This window comes from Macrobrachium rosenbergii, chromosome 26 (genome assembly GCF_040412425.1).
Source record: "Macrobrachium rosenbergii isolate ZJJX-2024 chromosome 26, ASM4041242v1, whole genome shotgun sequence".
Lineage (NCBI taxonomy): Eukaryota > Metazoa > Arthropoda > Malacostraca > Decapoda > Palaemonidae > Macrobrachium > Macrobrachium rosenbergii.
The window spans coordinates 18,719,400-18,741,270 of NC_089766.1; positions in this window are offsets into that span (position 1 = coordinate 18,719,400).

A 21,871-nucleotide genomic window follows, 5' to 3' on the forward strand; every position below is an offset into this window, starting at 1 on the left:
TTAGACGATGTAATGGGCCCTTGTAGAGAAATACAGGCAATCGTGAGGTCTTCTGCTCTCCACGGAGGAGATCCTCCAAGGATTAGCTAAGATGGGAGATCGCCTATACAGAATAGTTCCTCTCTCTCTCTCTCTCTCTCTCTCTCTCTCTCTCTCTCTCTCTCTCTCTGTGTGTGTGTGTGTGTGTGTGTTCATGATCATGGGATTTCTTGTCTTTGGGTATTCAATCTGTCGACCAAAAGACAAGACATCCCATGAGCATAAACAACAGAGAGAGAGAGAGAGAGAGAGAGAGAGAGAGAGAGAGAGAGAGAGAGAGAGAGAGAGAGAGACCCAAAGACGAGGCAACTCCCAGAATAACTCACTCAAGACAGAAATCCCATGAGAGAGAGAGAGAGACAGAGAGAGAGAGAGAGAGAGAGAGAGAGAGAGAGAGAGAGAGAGAGAGAGAGAGATAGGATCACTCTGTCGACTCAAAGACGAGAAATCCCATGAGCATAAACAACAGAGAGAGAGAGAGAGAGAGAGAGAGAGAGAGAGAGAGAGAGAGAGAGAGAGAGAAAGGATAGTCACTCTGTCGACCCAAAGGCGAGATATCCCATGAGAAAAAACAAGAGTATATAAACAGAGAGAGAGAGAGAGAGAGAGAGAGAGAGAGAGAGAGAGAGAGAGAGAGAGAGAGAGAGAGAGAGAGAGAAATTCCAAGATTCCGAAGAACAGGGTGCTCATTTAAAGACGGTAATGGGAAACACAGAAGGAAGAGATCTGTAAATAAAAAAAGAAGAAAATAAACTAAAAAAATGATTACATAAATAGATAAAAATATGAGTAAATCTTGAAAATTGTTCTCGTAACTGTAAAATTTCAACCTGAATAAAAATGCACACAGGAAGATATTATATTAATAGGTTTTCTGTAAACACTGTATTTAAATACATTGCTATTTCTATGTATTGAGTAATTTGCAGTCCCCATACCAGCTGAATTAACGTTCGTTTACGAAAATAACACGGTTCACCAAACTATTGATGCCATGTGGATGGGACAAGGAAGCAATTGCAAGCAACTAGGCGCCTGCCGGGCAACGGCCGCTGTCGTCTTGATGAGTGATAGTTGGAACAAGACGGTTCGGGTGACTCGGTCTTAAGCCTCCTGCAGAGTACTACTCGTAAAACTGGAAGCGAAAGCTCCATGTTCTTCTTCCAGAAATGAGAGATTTCAATGTTGATGCAACGTATCCCAAACTACTTTAGGAACAAGTAAACAGGAATGGCAGCAGACTCTTTTGTTCTAAACAAGTATCCAATAAGGCGATTACTGTAACAAACCTTTTTCCATGTTTATTTTTTGCGAGTCCTTTAAAGACAAACCTTTAATTTTCTTTGGTATTCTTCCGTTGCCTATTTTTGAAAAGGCCAGTTTTCGTATAACAGTATTGTTTCCCTGGTACCTGAGTTTTCCTCGGTGTCAATTTATTTATGATATATTTTCTAACAAACTAAAAACTGCTTATTTTAGAAAGAGTAAAAAAATCCAGGTCTTTAAAACATTTTTTCCTCGTGAAAAATCAAACGCCTGGATAAAAGAATAAAGGCTTTACGCAAGAATGAAAAAGGCAATTTTGATTTTATATATCATTCCTAGACGCTTTACGATAATTGGAATTGGCTAGTTTGTGATTTTTCATTTTGAAAGGACACCTAAGAAAGCAATTTTCTGTGTTTCCGTTATAAACTTTGTTTGTCTGGTTTTTAAATATTTATGGAATTTCTTGTCTGGTCCTGCTTTCAAAATCATAAACTTTGTTTCTGCATTTAAGAAGTTTATGTATTATTATTATTATTATTATTATTATTATTATTATTATTATTATTATTATTATTATTATTATTATTATTAATGCTGGAAAACAATAGTATTTACTTAAGTACTATTTTAGCTCGATAAAAAACAATTATGAATCAAAAGACGGAATGGAAATATATTTTGCCACAAAATCCACCAATTTGGGTGTTTAATCAAAACGATTGGTGTTATGGAAGGCTTTCCAACATTTCTTTCTAATTAAATTAATCACGTAAAAGTTTTAACAAGATAATATACTAATGACAAACTTTATGTTTCTTCTATTTGTCAAGAATAAAGACAGTGAAATATATTTTGCTCTCTGCAGGGCTTTGATCATTCCCATTTTGCCTAATGGTATCTTCCGATTTGTTTATATTTAAACCTTAACCCCTCGCCTGCTGAAATGAACGAAAGTCCGAGAGCATTTCTTTTAATCTACTGAGATCTTTCACATTCTCAGTTGAATCCTGATCCTTTTTCCTGCCCAGAGCAACCAGATTTGCTGAACAGCAGCACCAATATGCAGTAAATGTGCCTCTCTGGCGAGGGCTTCCAGTTCCAGAGGTCCTTTATTCCTCAGCACTGTTGGACTGTAGAACAGTCTCGGACGGAATAATGATTTACTCAAAGATTACCAGAATACAATGTTAAACCTTTACTGAGTTTCCTACCCAGAACGGTATCGAGATGGAACTGATACTGACTGCCGATAGTTTTAGAAAATCCTTGATCATGGAAATGAAACAGCCTCGTCTGAAATATATATCGAAAGGAAATTAAACGAAAAATGAAATTCTGATTAATTAGAAGCAGGATATGAGCCTTTCCAACGGGAACAAATGCTACTCATTTCAAACAATTATATATATGTCACAATCCTTCTTATTCATCCAGTTTACCTAGAGAGTTAGCCCTCTAAATGCAGTTTTGACTAACTTACACGATTTTAATTCTTTCCTTATAAAAGCATAGGGAGAACGCCATAAGGAGGGAGGTAAGGCGACATGGGGCAACATTAGATACTAGACATTCGAAGAAACCACACAATTTATATGGTGGGAGAGTAAGGAATGAACCACAAAAGAAGGTTACGTCCATCTGACTGAAGCAGTGCTTACTGATGACCAAAAAGAACTCCTAAACTACGGATTAAACTGCCATTGCATCGGAAGAACAAACAAGCAGGAAAAACGAATGAACAGAAAATTGACAGACCACTTGCAACAAATGGAACACGAGGGCAAGATCAACATGGAAGATGGATGCACTGAAGGGCTGCTTGGAAAGGCTAACAAAACGAGAGAACACAACCAGAGTAACCTTTGCAGCTTGCTTTAAGTTAAACTCATTGTTAATATTTTACTCTGGTTGTGTCCTCTTGTTTTGTTAGCCTTTCCAAGCAGCCCTTCAATGCATCCATCTTCCATATTTGATCTTGCCTTCGTGTTCCATTAGTTGCAAGTGGTCTGTCAATTTGTCTGTTCATTCGTTTTTCCTGCTTGTTTGTTCTTCCGATGCAATGGCAGTTTAATCCGTAGTTTCAGGAGTTCTTTTTGGTCATCAGTGAACTACTTCAGTCAGATGGTCGTAATCTTTTGTCCTTCATTCCTTTAGACTTAAATTAGCAAGTTTACAGAATTAAATTTGTCTCGTGTCTGTCTCGTAAAATTGACCTGCAAATTTTTCTATAATTTTGTAAATGAAAATGGTAGTATTTCAAATTTGTTTGTTGCCAGCACATGGTTACAGAACTAAAGGTAAATATTTTAGGACGGCTCTTGACATCTCAGGTAGGGTAGCAGGTAATTTTACTTTGTGCTTCGGTGGTGTAAGGATTAAGATATAATAGACACATTGCTGGTAATAGACACATTACAAATTTTCACAACGTTCTGGTCGGAAGGATAACGAACTTGTAATATCCCTGTATTATAGCATGTGACGTCCATCTAGGAAGGTAAAGCGATTCCCGAGGCCACAAAGTCTTCATGTGATTGGATTACAAAGAGCAGTGTTGCCAGACAATTCTTCAAAAAAATCTTAATTTCATTTTTAAAAACCTACAGACATGGAATAGTCTTAAGATAAATCTGCAGGGTCCCCTTTTAAGTCATAAAAATTTTTTTCGTGCATTTACACATAATAAGAATGACACTTGAACAAACTGAAGAACCTGCATTCAGTACTACTCTTTTTTGTTCTGAACACAACCAAAATATTTCTCAAAGTCACTACAAAAAAAGAAATGGAGGTAGTATACGACTCGTTTTACTCTACAAAGCATATTAAAAACAAAGCAGGTTACCGGTAATTCCTTTGGACTACAAAATAGGAGAATGAAAGAAGTTACTTTGCTCACATTAACATGTCCAACTCAAATCTGTGTTTCCCACAAGACAACAAAATCATAATGCCTACGTTTCTTGGCTGTCATACTTCCTGCTTCCAGACTTCCTTGCGTTTTATATAAAATAAATCACTTGTCATAGTAAACTCAATGCATGATTATCTGTATGGAACAAACCTGTAAGTGTTTCAGTAGATAACCTTTTTCTTTATTTAGTTTTCATCCTATATATAGTAGGAAAAATTCTTTCAACTGTAAATTTTTAGTGGGGTAAACGTAATAAAGTTTGATAAACCTGTAAACTTTAATGTATAGTCCATTTGCCTAGTTGATGCTACTTTACTCCAGAATAGTTACAGTGTCACATCAGGGTTAACATCAAGTCTTTCAAGGAAATTACTGAGCAACTCGAAAATCAGGTTTTACTTTATAACCAAAAGAAAACACCATTCTGGCCACAACCATAAGCAACACCGAAGCATAAATAGTAAAGTGGCTTGCTGCTCCTCCTGAAATATCAACTGCCCTCCTAAGAAATGTATGTTTAGGTGTCTGGAATTATGAAAACATAATACCAAATGCTTTGGGGTAAAATAATTTTCAATTATTTAAAAAATGTTTTACAATTTCTCAGGTAAATTTTAGGAATTTGAGATGTGAGTGGTAAAAATCTATAGATTTCGCCTATTTAAGAGGGAAAATCTGAAACTTGCTAGAAAATCCTTAAATTTCAGATTAATCTGTAGATATGGCAACATTCACAAGAGGAAAAAAGATTAAGTTTCTTCCCCAGCTTGTTCCCATTTTTATATGGAGACTGCACCTTCTTTTGAGGACTTTGATTTGGCTTTTGGGGTAGACTGCACCATTAATTTATTTATGTATTATTTTAAAACATTACCAAGAGACGTATAGACAGACAAATGCAATTTTATGCCTTCGAGGCCAAAGATCAGGGACATGTGCATTATTGCTTTTAGTGTCTGTCTTTTTCCTGACTTACCCAGAGCTGAATGTTTTGCGAATATGTTAATGAGGAAGACCACCGATTACTTATTTTCCTTGCTAATCCCTCTTGTATATCTGGTCTAAGCTTTGCCTAATCGTAATATGAAATGATTTGGTTGAAATATTTGCGCTCTTAAATATCATTTTAGTTACGAATTTGATTTTTTTTTTTTTGCAAATGTTAACTTTGGTTATGATATGAACTTACTTACTATAGGTAGCCTGACAACATTTCACAAAAATAATCATTTGAAACCTAACTCAGGTGCTGCAGTTGAAAAAAAAAGCATAAATAAAATGAAAACTAAAACAAGAAAAAGGATATGAACTGAGCACTTACAGGTTTGCTTCATACAAAAAATGATGAGAAATAAATCATATTTTGCTTTAACTATAACAAGCGACTTCCTAAAAGTCTGGAAGTTGTAGGTATGGCGGCCGAGATATGTAGGAATTCTAACGTTGTCATCCTGTGGGAAACATTGATCTAAGTTGGAGATGCTTATGTGACAACCTCTTTTATTTTCCTAATTTTAGTCCACAGGAATAACCTGCGACAGTTCTGTTTTGCATAAGCTTAGGAAAGGAAAATATGTTATATGCTCCCTTAGTTTTCTTTCCTTGTGACAACTTAGGAAATAGGCTACCTGTATTATTGCGATTGTTTTCAAAATATTGATTGAATGTTCTATAAGTTGTACATATTATGTGCAGATATACGCACCATAGTGCTCATGAATAAACTGGAGATCCTGAGGATTTTTCAAAGATTTCACTTTATATCTACAGATTTTTAAAATAAAATTTTCAGATTTTCGGAAAAAAGATCTGGCAACGCTGCCATAAATGTTCTTTATACAAGAAGAAGGTCTTCCGGTAACACGGCAATCTTGTTTAGGTAAGAGAAGGAAAGAATCTACATATGATGAATGAAAGGAAAGGCAAACAGTCTTAGGAACTACAAAGATAAAAGAGCAATATAAATAGCCATTTTGAACCCGTTGTGACTTCTCAGTCAGTTATAAGACTTGTGGAATAAGCGCCCAAGCCTCTTAATCTGCTTTGGATGGAGTCCAGCGCTTGCTTTTGCAATGTCTCTGCTTGCAGCCGTTGATTGCATTGGCAGGGAATGTGTGTCGAAGTTTTGTTGCCAAGCACAATGAGAGAGAGAGAGAGAGAGAGAGAGAGAGAGAGAGAGAGAGAGAGAGAGAGAGAGAGAGAGAGAGATTAAACACAGTCCTTGGGGTCACACTGAACAACTTACTATTGTTATTGTTACGCCGTATTCTTTGTTGTTGCGTTTCTTTGCTGCTTCTAAATGAATGAAAAATAGCTCGTTAGATGATTTTTTGTACATGCGAATTCCCAGTTCCTAAACATTTAACTTAAAAAAAAAAACCTTGAGGGACCATTTAATTTGAAAAGCTGAATGCTAATGAGTTCATGGTACTTTCTTAGAACGAAATCCATCTCGTGTCCCATTTCCTTCTCGTGAGTAGGTGATGGAAGGAAAGCACCATTTTAGGCCCTCCAGGAACTAGGTAATGCTCTCTTAACTTTGAGTTCGAATCCTCATTGCTGTAAGCTCTCTAATCTTGGTTCAGCTTTGTGGTTCACCAAGAAGTCGAATTAATTTTATTCTTTAACCTGACAAAGCAGTTTTGCCACAATGATTTCAACTCATCCCTTCGTCTTTCACCATTAGCACGGAACCGAAGTCTCTGGGAGGAGAGAGGGAGAGGGAGAAAGACGATCAGAAAATGTTCTCTGAACTCTCACTGAAGAGAGAAGGAGGAAGTATGAGGAGAGGAAGGAGGCATGTTAGAGGGCATGAGCTGTGTGCACACCATGGGACAATAAACTCGACGGTTTTAGCCACAGTAATCTAGAAGAGGTTTTACAATAATCTCAGCAAAATGGAAAAAGGAAGCATTAAATACTTCAAGTGTTAGAATTTCTTATATGATTTTTCCCTGTTCTGTTTTCGTATCTCCAAAGGAGTCCCGAACGTGGCAACGAAGGTCTAGAAATTCTGGGCAATGCGCTCGTTGGAGGCAACTTGACTTCTCAAAAGATTTAAGAAGTGCCAATCTCATTGCCTGCTTAAGTCCTCGTGCAACAAACTAATGATGCTCTGGGCTTTCATTGGCCCATTACTCTGAAGGAAAGCCAGCCAAAGTCCAGTGAGTATTAACTGAGGAATGTCCTCCCTGGAACAAAGCAAGGCACAAAACATTCTCAAAATTCCTGGTAAATCAACGAGGCATGCGACCGCCACAAGGCTTCCCACAGGTGATGGGAGTCACGTGCGTTTTTTGTGGGATTTTATTTTACCCTGAAAGCTATTGTGTAGTAAAATCTAATTACCATGTCACTTGACATCAAAGAATTAACTCTTAATTTTATTGAAGATTACCAAAGGCACGAGGTCCTTTGGAAAACTGATTTAAAAGGCTATTCTAACAAGTTCCTGTGAGGGGATGCCCCTCAAAAACTTGGTGAAAAATATTATGCAATAGATGTCACACTGCAAATCTTGCAAAATGGTGTTTTTGTTCTATTTAAAATATTCCTTCGTCCATAATCTTTTTTTGCTATTTCTTTCGTCTCTGCTTAAAAACATTGTTAATAATTAAGCAAGCGGCACAAACTCCCGCACAAACAAGTGGTTCCACTGACATCACTGCAACTAAAAATAGCAACATGTGGGCAGTAAGAGGCTGCAGGCATTACGTTCCTCATTCGTCTTTCAACTTCCGCGTTCGATTTTAATCCAAAACGCTGCGCTTAGCGCATGGAAAATCGCATCGTCTGGACTTACCTTAATGTGTCGAGAAGCTACGGCTTTTCTGTCCTTCTTCACTGTACAGCGAATAATCATTCTTCATCTCTCCTTTTTGTCACCCGTTCGTCTTACCTTCCTGAAGGGTGGACATGATACTATGAAATCATTGCAGGAAACTGAAGAAGTAATAGAAATTACTTATTAGGAAAGCTCCATATAAATGTTACGGTTTATTCTTTAGCTTACAAACAATCTCTCTCTCTCTCTCTCTCTCTCTCTCTCTCTCTCTCTCTCTCTCTCTCTCTCTCTCTCTCTCTCTCTCAGAACCTAATATGTATGAGTCCTAAACACAGAAGAGGCATTATATATTCATGATATTCATGAGCGCAGTGTCTCATCTTATCACTTATACGCCTTATGCAAGGAAGCCAGAGAACCTCGTATCCTATTATTCAGACGCAAGGGGCTCCGGCAAAATCATCCCATCTTTGAGCTTAACTGAACTGTTTGTAAATGGAATATGTCTTCCCCTTGTGACTGCATTGAGAACGGGAGATGGTTTCTTTTCTCGTACACGGACACGCAGGTAAATTCTGTAATATGGTCAGAATCACTTGCCTCACTAAAGAAAGAGAGAGAGAGAGAAATTCCTAGACGTTCCAGGCGGTGCAGTTCAGAGCTGATGTTCTGTGCAAGATTTCTCGGTCCAAGAAACGTTTCATTCAGGAACTTTTGAGAAACGTTGTCCGTAGAACTTACCCAAGTCCTGAAGGAGCAAACATTCTGATCCTCCAAACTGCTATTGGCCTCTATTCTACGATCTCGGGCAACACTTCCTAGAGATTTATTCAGACAGCAACCAGTTCTTTGCACAGATGGTAGCCTATCCTAAAAATTGTGGACAACATAAAATATTTTGAAAACTATTTAGTTAAACAAAGACCTAAGTCATTTGACGTCATAGTCCCGTCTGGATGACAGTAACAGATCTCATGTTTTCGTAAATGTCAAATTTTCTCTCTCACGATTTTGGAACAAAAGAGCATCGGGGAACACAACATATTTATGTCTCTCTTGATAAAACATTTTCCCAATGACTTGAAGTGACTTTAAGTATATAGCCGTATTAATGAAAGCAGCTCTTCATAAAACCTATGAGCAGTAATCTCTTACTAACGGCTTGGGAAAGATTGTTGAACTGCGCACTGTTCTCGTATTTATTTGTACAAAGAAGAAAGGGGGATTAGTTGTTATGTGTAATGATGTTAACAGCTGCAATAACGGTAGAATTAACGCTGATTGTTAGAAACGAAAGTGAAAATACAAACTGCTCTATTTTCAGATGAATAGATTGGCTCTGAATATGGACATGATTGTTATTAAGGTAAGCTTCACAGCACTGAGAAGGCTAGGGGAAGGAGTTAAAGTCTGTTCTCTCTCTCTCTCTCTCTCTCTCTCTCTCTCTCTCTCTCTCTCTCTCTCTCTCTCTCTCGTACTGCCTACAAAAGCTGAAGACCTCTGATGAAACTGGAGGAGCGGCCAAACGAAACAGCCCCGAGTCAAGTAGCCTTGTGGAGGGAAACTTCTCAGATTAGACAAACGACTCTTGCGTGAACTTTGTCTCAAGTTCAGTAAATGGATCAGGAAGTTCAGACGATTTTACTAAAATTATTGCTTTAATAATTAACAATATTTGTATAAAAGGCGGAATTTAAATAAATATCATCAATATTCAGTATATTAAACAATAATGATATTTCCTTGAACCAATATATGTATTGCCTCCTGCTGAAAGTGATGATAAGATAAAATATGGTCCATTTTCTTCTGCTTCTCTTCTTCTTCCGTTTTCTTTTGTGGTGTTGTTCGCTCGAAGCTGGCATGAAATTTCCTTCTCTTCTTTTCTAGAAGATCAACAAAGTGCGGCTTTCTCTCAGTGCCTTTCTCTCTGAAAGGGATAAAGGAAAGAGGAAAGAGGAAAAGCGATAAAGGCAAATATGAACAATAGCACCGAAAAGGAAGAATATTAAAAGATTCAGGTAAAGAGGAAGATCCAAAGAAAATGGCAAAATAAATAAACGCCGAGTGGGACTGGGAGGCGAAGGAAGATGAAAGGAAGCCAAGAGAAAACCCAATCGGTGCTAAAATTAACCTGACAGTCACACGGTATAAGAGAGAGAGAGAGAGAGAGAGAGAGAGAGAGAGAGAGAGAGAGAATGAGAGATCCATAATTCCATGAAATTAAAGGAAACTTCTTCACAGTAATAATTCAGGACAAGAATACTGGTTATTTTTATCCCCAGCAGGTCTTCCGTAGTTGGTCTGTTTCCTCTCTCTCTCTCTCTCTCTCTCTCTCTCAAAGGATTTGAAGTAGCTCTTTATAGGAAACTCACAGGAAATTGCGTCTTTACATATTTTTTGTTTTTTGTTTTTTTGTACGACTGACTTGACTTTAGAGACTGAAAGTGTTTATGGTCTGTTTTCATTGCTTCGATCTATTTTGTGCATGAATCGGATACCCATAATAATCTAACTCATGAAATTCATACGAAATATATGCAGAATGGAAATTTAGTGTCTGCTTTTGAAATTAATACTTTTCTTCACGACCAGTCACGTACCTAACCAATACTGATAAAGTTCAAAGGTATAAAATGGCTCCTCAATCAATACATAATTTCGGTTGATATATAGAACTCAGCCACATCTGATGACATGCGAAAATTATTTTTGTGTTGACTGTACGTAGTTAAAAATGTTCCCGTTTTGATTTGTTTATCTTGTTAGAATATGATGACCATCACAATACTTGTGTTTTACATGACCTGCGCTGTTTAATATGAAAGTAGAGAAACAGTTGAAATAAAAACAGTTATAAAATATCTGCGGTATATACATCGCTTAGTAAAGGAGAATAATTACCCAGTTTTCATTCAGCCTGTCAGTGGACAGTCAGGCAATTGACTGGGGCTCTGTCTTCCAAGAGTTGTTGGATTATAGAACCAAACGACATCTAATGGAAGGCTTTTCAAGGTTAGAAGTAAAGAAAATATGATCCCAACTGATCGAATATTTTGGAAAAGTGTCCTATCTCTTAAAGTATATTTATATTGAAAATTTATAAACATTCACCTGAGACCCTGAATTTTTGCAGTTTTGAGGTTCGAAGGAGAAGTACAGTTACAGAATGAATATGAAATGTTTTATCCTTCATCCGGATGGAGATTCCTTCAAGCCATTTGGTGCCTCTGCTAGAAAAAAGCATTGGACCTTTTAGAAGGCTTTTTTCTTCAAGCAAAATTTCTAATGAGATTCTTTTATACAACGACGAGAGGCAACGAATAGTAAATGTACCTGAGATGTCTGTAGACATAAAGTCAAAAGACTGTAAAGGAGAAAAAAAACAGAATGAAGAAGAAGGTGTGGTAAATGAGGTCTTTTGGAAAAACCTTCATTAAGAGATATGAAGGACTAAGGTCCTGAGATCCCACAGAAAAGGAGGAAACATTTGTTTTAAAGGAAACTGGTTCCTCCAGCTGTCATTGTTATTATCATTACTGTGGTGTGCTCATCTTCTTGTGGAACAAACGGAGGCTAAGAACTTTTTATTGAGTTTCATCAAATAAAATGCGCTTTTGTGAAGAAAAGGAAATAATGAGGAAAGAAGAACACAAAAATGTTCAAATAAATTTTTAAAAATGCAAATTAAGATTACCAAACAAACGAAGGGAAAGTGAGCTCAATGAAGCACAGCCTCTGGTGAAGGAAGTCCAACGCAAGAAGACGTCGGAGGGTCAAAATACATTCTGCAAGAGGCTGTCCTGTGACAGTGCTGGGAGTTGGGTGGGCAAGGGTTTGGTGGGGGGGGGGGGGCGGGTTCTGGTGAGGTTGAATTGAGAAGGTACAAGGACAGGTATGATGCACTGAGGGGTCTCTTGTGTGGATGTGTTTCATCCCTGGTTGATAATCCAGGGTTGGCTGTACCAATAATGCTAGAAGCTTCCTTTCAGCCGCAGTACCTCAGTTTGCGAGGAAGAAATTTTCTAGTGTTAAGATTACCGCAGATAAATAAATCGAGCCTGGTTGTGCATCGAAGTATTGAGAGAGAGAGAGAGAGAGAGAGAGAGAGAGAGAGAGAGAGAGAGAGAGAGATGGTATGCCCTAACATATATAAAAGTAATTTGAAATGGCCTCATGAAACTGAATTAGTGCTTCGGGAAGGTTATAAGCTATAAATATACCCACCTTCATTTAAAAATCTTTTGTCCTCTATTTCCGGGAATCTAAAATATTTCGTCACATTCAAATACATAGTGACCTCATTATCATTATTATCATTATTGCATGTTGAAAATTAGACAGCTTTAGGCGTTTTTCAAGAAGTGGGCTGAAGTGGAGGAGACCTTACCTTACCTTACCTTACAGTTTCGTTCAGGGGAAAGAGGTCCTCAGTGTGAGGCACCTTTGATGTCTACCAGAGAATTGCTAACGCATCTTCCGGTATATTTTGTATCTTCCAATCTTGGATGGTCTGGGATGCATCTTAGATATTTGTCGATCTTATTCTTAAACACATCTACGCTCACTCCTGTTATGTTCCTCAGATGAGCTGGTAGCGCATTGAATAGACGCTGCATTATCGATGCTGGTGCGTGGTGGATTAATGTCCTGTGTGCTTTGACTTAGTTTTCCTGGTAAAGAGAGAGAGATAGAGAGAGAGAAGAGAAGAGATTGGCTCTCGAGGTTTGAATGAGGGAGTCGGTTTCAAGGAGGGAGGTGAAAAGAAGGAAAGTTCTCTCATTATATTTCTATCTTTATGTTCATTTGTACAAAGCTTCCTTGCTTCTGTTAATAATTACTTGTATAATCATCATTTTCTAGAATGCAACAGGAAAATAAGAAAAAGTTGTCAAAAACTGCGTAAGAGGAAACGGAAATGTAATTTAAAAAACGATAAAAAAGTATGGAAAGTCATATGTGGTCATAATTTATCAATGGGCGAAAAAGGATTTGTTTATGTTCGGTTCGTATTAAGAAAAAACCAAAAATCCTTCAGACTATGCCGGCTAGGAGATTAATACATTGCAATAAAAACTCCAATAAAATAAGAAGTGTAAAAAGGCTCCTGACGTGAAGTACAAGTTATGAGGAAAACCATTTTTTGCTTCCTAGTCGTAAGTATAATAATATTAGACTTTACATGAGTGTGCACCACACACACACACACACACAGAGAGAGAGAGAGAGAGAGAGAGAGAGAGAGAGAGAGAGAGAGAGAGAGAGAGAGAAACTATCATCCAGCAAAATGCAGAAGCAAAGAGAAGTGTAAACACAAAGACCTCTTCCAAAATTTCCCAGACACATTCTAAAATCCCAAACACGAAGCGAAGTATCCATTATCAGTGACACTTAGAAAACAGGGGCAGATGTGCGAATGGATTCACTTTAGTCGAGGATATTAAAGATAAATTTTGACCTTTATATCAGAAGTCTTCACCTGCTCTCTCAATCACTTCCCAGTGCCCCAAGCTGCTCTGTGAGGCTCTGATGATATTAATGATCAAAACACAGGCAATTCATTGGACGTATGTCTAAGAAACAGAAAATGTACTTTGGGATCTATTACGCTAAATGGAACCAAACAGTCATTCAGAAGGAAAAAATAAGGAAAACGAAGAGAAAAAAATATCTTCCTTTCTTAAATTCTGATTTGCCTCTTCCTTATAACTAGATTCTCTACGCCCATGTCGTTGTTCCTGCGCCCTGCTGAAGTTTCGATGAATTTATGTCTTTTCTTTTATTCAGGAAAAAAAAAATTGTTAGATTCTAACCATTATAATGTTGTATGAACCCGAGTGTGTAAGGAACACGTTCCCACTGAACACTGGAACATTGTTGGGTGACTGACTGCTTGTCCTGAACATTCTGGGACATTTTTCTGACTGACCGGACGCCTAAGACAAGGCCTCAAATCCGGGACGAGTCCCGGCCACACCGGGACGTATGGTAACCCTGATTCATATGTAATGTCCTAGTACAAAAATAGCAGTGCACTGTAATAAATTTGCTACTTGGATATTATTACTCTATGACTATTTCTGTTAAATAAGTTAAATTCTAGACTGTTTTGACCTGATGATCAGGTATTGCTTCGTGTAACGGCGGTGAAGTTGGAAAAAGCTAAACCATACCCTCGCTCAAGAACGATCTGGCGACCCCCAGAAATAAGGCTGGCGATCCCTGTAGGGGTCGCGACCCCCAAGTTGAAAACCTCCGTTGTAAAGGAATCATTGTGTACTTCAAAATTACCAAGTTAACAGGTCAACATTACCGAGCTTCTGTTGTCGGTGAAGAATCTTTGAGTTTTTCAAAAGAAACGAGGACTGCTTATAGAGAAAAGATGCTTAAATTATTATTATTTTTATCTCTCTGAAATACTGCTTTCAACATATCTCCCGTCCTCTCTGCATTCCGTATGTAACCGAAAAAGGCATATTGTCTAGTCGAATTCAGTTCCCTCGGAAACTTTCTGCAACATTTTCTCTCTAAAGTGGAAAAGTTTCCCGGAAACTTTGGAAATGAATGCATCAGGGCGAACCAGATGGGGCGGGAAACGTCGACAACCAGTTCATTCAGGCAGTTTGTGGAGCTTCTTAGTCGGATTCAGGATGAGTAAAATGATTGTTTTCCTTCATGTCTCTCCCTTTTCTCATATCAGTTATTGCGGCAGATGGATTTCAGCAAAACGGTATTTTCTCAAAAACACAAATAGGAGGCTTTCTTTAAAAATGTGTTGACTGATACATAAACTATTCCGACTTTCATGAAGAATACGATTAAAATTCTCTCTCTCTCTCTCTCTCTCTCTCTCTCTCTCTCTCTCTCTCTCTCTCTCTCTCTCTCTCTCTCTCTCTCTCTCTCTCTCTCTCCGTAAAATATAAAGTAGAACTGGGTGGGGATGAAACATGACACTTTACTGATATGAAGGACCGTCACTTTGCATTACAGAGAGAGAGAGAGAGAGAGAGAGAGAGAGAGAGAGAGAGAGAGAGAGAGAGAGAGAGAGAGCTCACCACACGAGATTCCAATAACTGAATTACATCTCCGTCTCAAAGAGGAAGATGAAATAAGCCGGAGAGAGGATCTCCTCTCATGTCAACACGGCTGAAGAAAGAGGAAGCGTTTGTCGACGGAATGGCTGTTGACAGACTGGGTGACACTTCAAAGAGACTTTTTCCACTCAGGAAATAGTTCTGGAAGCCTCGGTGCTAAAATTAATTCTTATGATCCCATGAGAAGGCATAAGGAAAAGTAATGAGCATTTGATTCATAACAAATCAACAACTGGAAGATATAAGGGTACTTGTTTTGTAGTTCAGCATTTGACTTTGAGTCGAAGTATACGAGCATTTTATCCACAAAACATTACATGTGAGATGATATGATAACGTCTTTTTTTCTCTTCATTGGCATTCCTTTGATTGTGTTTGAAATAATCTTGATTAACTCGCGAATTTAAATACACAAAATATGTGAAGTGTTCAAATTTTCCCTTTCTGTTACTACTCCATCGTTACCTTGGATTGAAGTATTCCGTTCTTTTCAGACAGTCATACCAGGCTTTCTAGAAAAAAAAAAAGAAAAGAAGAAAACTAGATTTCTGAAAAGAAATGGTTTGCTAAAGGAATAAAAAAATTTCCATGTCGTTTTGCAATGCTATGGAGCAAACTACAAAAACGCTCTTTTTTTCTATTTTCCAGTAAGGTATTGGATACCGACAAGGGTCCTTAAAATCAACAATGGAAATAAGGTCTGTGAGCCCTGAGGTTTTTCTTCTCTTTTTTGTTACAGACGCCTGTCTTTTCTCCAAGAAATAAAACGGAGCATTTCCAGAATCTTGGATCCAGGAAAGGAGAAAACACATGAAAAGGAAGCGGTGTGTTTATCTTTCTCTTTTCAACTTCCTCAAGAGGAGAGTTTCTTCTTCCCATGTTAAGAAGAATTTTGAGAGGTGTGCAGCTGTAAGGAAGAGGAGGGAAGGGGGATATTGTCAGTATGGGAGACAGGTGACTCTCCCTGTTAAAAAGACTGACAGACTCACAGACAGAAAGAAAGAGTCACATGGAAAGCGATAGAGGGAAATTGCAGCTGACATCTCACAAAATCGCAGTGATAATCTGTGACCTAGACTAAATGGATAACAGCTAGAGTGACTCCTGAAGTTGTCCATCCTTAATGAACAGTGTACAGGGTTCGGTTCCTACGCCTGGACTTTGAAGCTCCGTTTATGGAAATCAAGAGAACTTTAAGGTTATTTTCTTCCTTAATATCTTAAACACTTATGTGTGTTTCACATGGGAGCTGGGATAGGTCCACAGGGCTGAGAGGAAACACGTCCTTGCGTGTTTGGAAAGGGTCTGAGAAACAAGGTAGAGGCGATTGATCGTTTTAAGGATTCCAAGAAATTGATTTTTCCAAAAGCTACAGGGTCATGCCATTGAAAAATAACTTTGGTATTCTTAGCCTAATAGAATGAGTGCTCATTTGTTGCAGAGAATGTCTTGAACAAGGTTTGACAGACCAGGTACAATTCCATAATCGTTTAAATGATAAATAAGAGCAGCGAAAAACAATGTCTGATCATAAAAGAACGGGAAATAAACTTTTCAGCAGATTTCAGAATCATCCGGACGACCTATGCTGAATAAAAGGGGGAAGGGGGTGGGGGTTAGCGATGAATCAACGATCGGACCCTTAACTACCCTTACTGAAGCCAGCAACAAACTTACCTGTGTGGTTTGAGCAGCAGTGAGTAGCTATTGAATGGAATAGACTGAGTGATGGAGAGCGAGGAGAATCTTAATGAGCTGTTGGTCAGTCAATATTTACCTGAGGTTATTGCAGTCTGAGCTAATGCTACCTATAATACAGGGCACCTCGCTTTATTTCTTATTAGTGAAATATTAGCATTCAAGTGAAACTCTCTCTCTCTCTCTCTCTCTCTCTCTCTCTCTCTCTCTCTCTCTCTCTCTCTCTGTTAATCAGTCCCTAACATAATTTTATACTCACTAAGCTCCGTTGGTTATCACAAAAGAGAGAACCTGCCACCAACCCATCCAAACAGCACCTGAATTATTAATGAGGAGAACCAATAAAAATGACAAATGCAATCAAACATATGTTCCTCTGAGACGTTGGATAATTAAACCTAATTAAGTCAAATTGTATTTCTATCGTATGTAATTAAAAGTGACTTTTATACGAGGGATCGCATTCGTTCAAATGTCTACGGAGGAGGAGAAGCTGGTCCTTAGGTTTCGTCAGAAGTCCAGTGAAGTGAAAAATTGACGCTGAACCGCCATCCTTCATATTCTAGTGAATTAACTACAGGAATGATACAAACTGAATCTCTGCATCTCAGAATTGGGAATTTGAATACACATAATCTTAAGGAAGAAAAAGTTGAAATAATACAGAACGATTTTGATATAATTATAGCCTAAAGCTTTCTTAATAAGGATAATGACCTGGCTAATCACACTTAATGACACCCTTGGCCAGAGAAAGAGAAAAGATATTGCCAGTGACACTCTAAGTCTAAGACTTAACAAATATTGAAGATACAATTTGGGAAGCAACATAATCCAGTATCGGAGTTGCCTGGGCTGTCGGTCACTCAAGTCCCTAGGAACTGTGACTCCTTTCCACCAACACATAATATATCACTTGTGAGAGGAACTGAAGGAGATGAGAATTATTGCTGGATATTTGTACATTCGCGCTTTTCTCTGATTAAAAGGACGATGTTTCACTTGTTGGCTAAATGTCATGAATAAATGATCTTAATTAAAGCGACACGAAAGTTGATTAAGAGGTCATCAAAGAGAAATATTGCGCCTCATCATACAGTTTTTTGTAATTATATTTTCATATTTACTTAGATTTTTCAGAATATGTAAGTCTCCTTTCTCAAAGAATAGATTCCATCTTTAAAAGGCGGCACTGAGGCCATCTATGGGTGATCATAAGAAGCAATGGCTTCTTATGATAATTATCAACGATAATTATCATCAATTTTCACGTTACTTACCGATCTAATACAACTGAAATAAATACTATAAGCTTTATTTAAAAAATGCATTTCAGTCTATGGAAAAACGTAGAGTCTGTAGGTGTAGCTAACTACCAACTCCGCACAAGTCGATGGCCATCGCCCAACAGCCATCGAGATAATCCAGGACTGGCAAAAGAACAAGGAGTTGCATTTCTGTATAGACCGACAAGAAACTTTACTGGGAGTATATTTTAAGTACTCTCAGACTTTATAAAGAATTTAAGATTTAAACCTCACTAAATGGACTTGAAGCATCATCATGTTTACCGTAAGTCTTCTTTCTCTGGAGTCTGAAGTTTGGTCATTCCAGCTGGCCCGCTTTCACTTATAACAGTGACCATTTTAGTAATAGAAACAATAATAATTAAGAACAGCAGTAATAGTAACAGTAATAATAAAGAGTAAAACACGAGGACCTTTTACTCGACAAATTCATTGGCAGATCTAATCTCTTAAACAGACAGTCATATCAACTAAAGCTTAGTTGGTTCAAATTACTTGGAAATGCGGAGAGTTTAGTTAATAATTATGAAAAATGGCACTTGTAATAAGCAGGCAAGCATCTGAATTATCAGTATGGCGAAAGCGCCCTGGCACCAGTTCCCCTCGATGAAGTTTTCAAAGTCCTTCCAACTCTTCGTCAAGTTTTGTGTCCAGCTCTTGTCTCTGCATCGTGGTCACGTCCGCAATGTTTGCGCGAATCTAGACCTATTTGTTATATATACGAATACACACACACACACACACACACACAAAGAAAGAGAGAGAGAGATAAAAGGTTCTCCTTAGGTTGTTCCAATAGTGATCTGTTGATATCCGGTTTGTATCCTACGGTTGTTGCCTGAGGATTACTGATAACTGACTGGTTGATGTTTCGACCATAAAGATTGTAAACTCGAAAATATTTCGCTTTAAATAGTGTGCAGTTATTTGATGTGAAGAGCAAGGCATTAATATGTCCTTGGAATCTTACTGGAAACAGAACCTATTCTGCTTCAAAGTCTCTCTTTCTAATGACCTGCAAATGGAAGCTGTGTCATTAAGAGACTTCCGAGGAGAAGGTGGTTACTCATTAGAGGCTGTAATTTCCATTCTGTTCTTTTGTGCGGCGCAACTGATTTCTCGATACACTTGTCAGAATTTCGCCTTGGGTACCCATTAACTCTCTCTCCCTCTCTCCACCCCCCGCCTCTCTCTCTCTCTCTCTCTCTCTCTCTCTCTCTCTCTCTCTCTCTCTCTCTGCGTGTGTGTATGTATGTCATGATTATCTATCTACTCCATTCCCCTGTAGCAATGCTTTATAGTCCCTTCAATTCCACAGGAAATTCCCTTTTTTCTTGTCACTGTGCTTTCTTCTTTCTCGTTGCTTGCCTGTCTGTTTGTGCATTACAGCTCCCAAAGCACATCCTCTGCTTCCTTAGAATACTTCTAAGCAAATGCTTGTGTTTTAGAAAGTTGTTTATTTCAGGTCTGGAGTGAGCAGCGGAGCAAGTTGAGAGAAGGCTGAGAAGAGCAGGTGAGGAGTTCTGATACCTTAATTAGTCAGGGAAGATCTCTCAAGCTGAGATGAGGAAAGCTGATGGACTTTTGATTTCGGGGAAGAAGAAGAAGCGCTCGGCATCTTCCTTCAAGGTTTGAGACTTTATCGATTTGCAAACATTTTTTCTTATAGTCTTTTTGAACAGACTTTTTGTTTTCCAGTCTCTCTGTCCTTCAGTATTCCGTTAGATGATAAATTCACTTTTTAACTCTCTCTCTCTCTCTCTCTCTCTCTCTCTCTCTCTCTCTCTCTCTCTCTCTCTCTCTTAGAAACTGAAGACCACTTTCCGTACCACATCGTGTCTGATTCCTGTCATGTCACTTATATCTAAAAGTAGGAACGAATTAAATAAGTGAATTTTTGTCCAGTATATTTTGTTCCTTTAATACAGAAATTTTTTTTTGGAATTCCTGGCAATAAATATCTGTATCGTAACTCTTATAATATCTGTTAACCCATAGTTCCACACTCACGCGCATAGACAAACACCTTTATACTGAAAACATTTCAAGTTATAATGTTTTGCGAAAAAAACCTTTGAAGTGTACCTGCATTTGCTAATACAGCACTGAAAATGATTCGGGCATCATGTTTTACCAAATACAATATTAATTAATCCTCAGAATTAGTAGGACTTTCATAATGTGAATGTAAAGGAAAAGATGGCGGCTCCCCTAAGGTTCTCTGCCAAGTAAATGATATTTCAAACCCAAATAGACAATATGATGCAATTAGTGTTAGCAATGAGGATGATGGTGAGCTCGATTAGTATGACGAAATAATGCTCTCATGATGCTTTGCCCTTCTCCCCCAAACTGTCTGTCTGTCTGCCTGTCTGTGTCTGTCTGTCCTCTTACCTAGCCTTTGTTTTTCTTCATTGATTCTCACCCGTTTACTCTTTCTCTCTCCTTGCATCGTATGGTTACCACTTCTTGTTTACAGTCATAAATAAAACCTAAATAGTTCGATTACACAAATCAGTTCTCTTGCGAACAGAGGTCCAAAAATAACAGAAAAAATGGAACAGAGTTGAGATAGACAGACAGGAGTAGGCAGATCAAAATAAAGAACAGAGAAAATCAAAATGATTACCATATCTAAAGACTCTTACGGGATCTGATTGACTTACTGGAGGGACGATAACAAGAAAGAGAGGGTAATAAAGAGCCTGGGTCTACCTTAAGAACCTCCTCCTACCTTCTTCAAGAACTTTTGTTCTTGAAACCAAAGATCATCTGAAGAATTCCTGAGTTCCTTAAGAAACGTCTCTTCCTCGTTAGCCTGGCGTCTTGAGACATGCCAAGAAACGTTTCTCCTTTGTCAGACTCGAATCAAAGACAAAGACTAACTACAGGATCCAGCAGCAGTGAGACATAAGCAGACACAATTTGAACATGAAACGACGCTCATCATTTTCCTTTCCTTTCACTGAAACGCTCAGTGTAACTTGGAAGCTCCTCAAATATAATAATGCTGAAGATGAGATTCACTACTAACAGAAATGGAGATGTAAATGGCTAAGAGATATTCTTTGAATAACTTTAGTTTTATGTTTAGCCATTTCTTCGAATAAGGCTTCCCCAATGAATTTGTCCGAAGATCTCCTGCCTCGCTCTTCAAAGTTTATGGTTCAGTAAGAAGAAAAATCTCAAAGACTTTCCTGAGAACTACAGAATTTCGATGTTAGATATTATGATACAAACTAGGGTACTTTGTTTTTGGATAATCTTTTATTTCTGCCTTAGAATATAGTTCTAATATTACGGAAAATATTTTTGGCAGCAACATATTTCGCACACTTTTGACGTTTAGATGTCGAGCTTTGATATAAGAGAATAATTTGTGCATTTGACCCCTCTCGTGGGAATGAAAGACATCGGGCACTGTTAGAGTGCCAATATCTGAAATGTGTTCTTTGACTGATCCCGTTTACTTTTGACATAACGGAAAGGATAACTACTGTGAGGAAAGTGAAAAGCATACTGCACTTTCATCAAGTCAACAAAAGTGTCGACAAGGAATTTTTATGCATTTCAAAAGACTTTTTGTTACACTACTTTTCTCAATCAATTGTATTGAAACAGATGCGCTTGAGTGATCAAAGGTTGGACGAAATTGTGCCGAGTAACATTTTTGCGTTTATTTTTGAACTGACTTTGGAAATCGTAAAAACTCTGTGACTAGAGAGATTGATGTGGCTTTGTTATTACAGGAAAAATGGAGATTAAA